A 4,059-nucleotide genomic window follows, 5' to 3' on the forward strand; every position below is an offset into this window, starting at 1 on the left:
TTCAGGCCAAAGATTTGAACTTTGATCCCCTAACTCACAGGTGAAGCTTTTATACACTAGGATCTCAGGATTTCTGCAGCAGAGCTCTCTTACACTGGAGCTATTCCAGTTTTCATAAAATACTTTAACAGTCCTATACGAGTGAAATAGCTCTATCCTTCGATAGTTAAGATGTTTACTACAAGACCTAATCACTTTCTGGATAGCTCCATCTGGATGGCTATCTACCAGTCCCTGCTTGAGACCAATTCTCTCCCATTATCTGTTACAGTTCCTGATCAATCAAAAACACCAGCTGTCACACCCAGAGAGTATATAAACACCCAGCAGATACCATTAGGACATGTAAGACACCTGTTATCTAGCCCCTGCTCCAATGAGGCTAGGGGAACTCTTTTCCAAGACAGAACTGAACAAAACCAGCCTGCCTTTTTTTTTTTTTTTTCTTTCCCCCAGGTGTGTGATGTTCAAGAAAATTTCCAAAGAGGCAGGTTCACATCCAGCCATTTATGGAGGAAAATGATTGCCCTAGTGTTCTGGTTTCAGCTGGGATAGAGTTAATTTTTTTCTTAATAGCTGGTGCAGTACTTTGTTTTGGATTTGGTGTGACACTGATGGGTTTAGTTGTTGCTGGGTAATGTTTATAGTAAGTCAAGGACTTTTCCATTTCTCAGGCCCTGCCAGCAAGAGGGCTGGAGGGGACAAGAAATTGGGAGGAAACACAGCCAGGACAGCTGACATGAACTAGCGAAAAGGAGATTCCATACCATATGGCATCATGCTGAGTATATATAAGCTGGGGGAAGAGGAAGGGGGTGGTGAGTGGTGTTTGGCATTATGGTGTTTCTCTTCCTGAGTAACTGTTATGTGTGATGGAGCTCTGCTTTCCTGGAGATGGCTGAACACCTGCCTGCCCATGGATAGTAGTAGATGAATTCCTGGTTTGTTTCGCTTGTGTGTGCAGCTTTTGCTTTCCCTATTATACTGTCTTTCTCTCAGCCCACGAGTTTTCTCACTTTTACTCTCCAGTTCTCTCCTCCATCGCACTGTGGGGGGAGTGAGCGAGCGGCTGTGTAGTGCTTAGTTGCTGGCTGGGTTTAAACCACTGACGTGCGGAATTAGACTCTATAACTCGAAAGTTATAAAGTAGGTATGTTTATTGCGCGCAGATGCACGGGGGATCGCTCCTCCACAAGCGTGCATACCCGAAGTGACGAACCATCTCACATTTATACAATGAAACAAATGAATATTCAATTAACGCCTATACATATTCGTTACCTAAACCCCGCTTCGTATGTTAATTAGCTTATCAGTCCGTTTCCTGGAATGTGGTGGTCCTGCAGGTTTGTAGGTGATTCATGTTCTTGTGACCATCTGATCTTCTTCAGCAAGGAAACTTAGCACTCCCTCCCTCTAGATAGCATTTGAATGTCTCTCATCTTCTCTCATTCTCTTTTAAATAGCCCCTTTTGTTAGAGAAAGAAGGGCAGGCGTCTCCTCAAAAACTGTAGTTGTCTCCTCAGAGCTGTGTGCCTATGTGATCAGACACCGCACCCATGACTAGTCACCATACCCACATTTCCGAGTAGACATATGCAATCACAGTCGGTGTTAAGCGTCCCCATTTCACACTATTTCTCCATATCACCACGACACCTAGCCTGTGTGAATTTCCTTAATGATGTCTTTTCAGAGAAAAAGAGGAGGAAAGCTCCATTTATCCCTTAATGGAAAGGCAAGCCTTGGTTGTCTTAGGCTTGCTTTTTTTTACACCTGACTTGAAATTCTTTGTGTTGGGGGGGGGGGGGGGGAGGGGTTGTTATTTCTCATTTCAGAAAGTAAATCAAAAGCAAAACACAATTGAAACTGAATATTTTTTGTTCACTGCTTTTTCAGACTGATGCCAGTACCAAAAGCCAACTGATAATTCATTTTTTGTGACTGTATGCTGGCCCTAAATGAAGTGGAAGTTAAACCATTTATTGGGAGAGAATTAAAACTGATAATTTCTCCTTCAGTGTTAAGTAAAAAATGTCTTTGGATCAATCTTTGTGTTTCACATATAATCCATTAGACAGGGATCATTTGCTTTCCTTTGCTAATGTTAAACCTAAATATCATAGAAGTTGGGTATCATTCAGAACTTTTTGTAGTTAGCTCATATTGTGAATCTAACTGCCTAGAAATAATGTTACAAAAATACTTTCCCTAAACATCTATCTGGAAAAATTAAATCTTAGTTTAGTTTATACATCTTATTCTCCCAGTGCTCTGTTTTATATAGGTTATTCCTTAACTGGTTTTAAGCCAAGATACTAAAATACTTTTTTAAGGTTATTTCTGTTAACGCTAAGAACAAGTTGATGAATCAAGTTTAATATCACTCTTAGCCTGTGTTTGCCATCTGTTTTTCTATTCTTTGTTTACTTAATTGGTTTCTTGATGCAAGTTCACTGTTCAGACTTCTAGAAAGTGGAAAATTCATAGCACTGAATGTATTAAAACAGAGATTGCTATGGAGCCTTCCAGGAGCTCTATTCTGTTGACATGTACACATCCTGCAATAGGCTTTCCAATTATTTTGAAACTATTGTTAGAATGAAAAGGAAATTATTAAAACAGTCAGCAATTCAGGTTCTATTTTTTCTGCTGCTACGTCATAAGCTCTCTGCTGCATTTTAATTTTAAAATAAATGTGGTTAAACATCTTTTAAAAAAAATGGTTAACTTACAAACCAAAACCCGGGTCTTACCAGCTCTTGTTCATGCTTTCCACCAGTAGTCAATCTGCAGCATAGAAAATTTTGCTAGAAATGTTTTGGAAACTTTTCTGTATTGCTACAAATGCAATTATGATAGAAGATGTTTTGCAACTTCATTGTTGTAAACATAGAATAATATTTTACTCAATGCCATGAGTTTGAATAAATGTGTTGCTAGATAAAATAAGGAGGAGCTTCAGGAAAGAAGTGCATCTGCAGCACAGCTGCTTCAGAGAATGTTATTTACTACTGCACTTTCACAGTTGTAACACATCTGTGCTGAAGTAGCTTGGTTTTTTTCCACATAGGAAGCAGAAGGTGAAAAGCCTAGGTTTCAACCAGTATTTGCTTGTCTCTTTTCTACCCATCACCTAGTCAGGAAGGAATATTAAGTATATGTTTTTTCCATCACCACATGCAGCTAACTGGAGTCAGAACGTAACACAGCCAAGGAAAAAACCTGTGCCTAACCTTCCACTGGAAGAGCATCAGTGAGAGTTATGATCAAGTCACATGTTAAGACAGTTTTCCCAGTCTTTATTTAGGATTCTCTTCTCTTTAATAGCTTAAATAAAAGTATTTCATGCAATGACAAATCAGAAAACATTTGGGAGCATATGGTCTTCCAATAGTATGTTAAGGAAATGCAACTAAGCATCATTAACCATATCAGGGCACATATATTAGCAAATTCTGTGGACAACACAAGGAGTTAGACATATAAAAAGGGAGAACTCGATGTAACTATAAGAGTTTAGAGATATGCTCATATGGAACTCATACTTTCCAGAAAAAGGGATATGATAAGGTGATGAGTGTGAACTCTTGTAATCTGGAAACATTTCACGTAAATTGTATGTGCCCCGATATTTGTTACAGCAGTTTCTGCCAAAAATTTATATTTTTTCAGTCATTCTAGTATTATCAGACAAATCTTCATAATGAACACTATATGGTTGATTTTGCTAATTTCATATAAGGGGAGAAATGACTTGAGATCACATGTGGAATTGTTCCTCAATCAGCTACAATTAATAACAATTGAATAAGTAATCTATATTAGTAGACTCCGGAACTAGTAAAGTACCTTTTTTCATATGTAAAAGACACTTTATATTTTATCTTTATACTTTTGTTTTGTCCTTACAAGCAGTACTGATGAGAGCTGTTGGTATGCAATAAGGACATTATAATAATAGCTTTCTTTTTACTGCCAAAGTTATAAAAGCAGCAAGATGGACTTATAAAAATCACTTTGCACTCCAGTTTAAATAGGCTGCTAGGATAGCACTTA

The 4,059-nt window shown here is 38.2% G+C and overlaps 1 long non-coding RNA gene across 1 annotated transcript; it reads right to left on the bottom strand.

Annotated features, from left to right (window-relative positions):
* Window positions 1–490: 490 nt before the first annotated feature.
* On the bottom strand, window positions 491–1,791 carry LOC308066630. Its single transcript, XR_013929236.1, has 2 exons — window positions 1,655–1,791; window positions 491–1,105 (listed from the first exon to the last, which is right to left on the bottom strand). It is a non-coding gene; the product is annotated as an uncharacterized lncRNA (long non-coding RNA).
* Between the last annotated feature and the right edge of the window lie 2,268 nt (window positions 1,792–4,059).

Source organism: Falco punctatus (genome assembly GCF_963210335.1).
Source record: "Falco punctatus genome assembly, chromosome: 6".
In the NCBI taxonomy this organism is placed as follows: Eukaryota; Metazoa; Chordata; class Aves; order Falconiformes; family Falconidae; genus Falco; species Falco punctatus.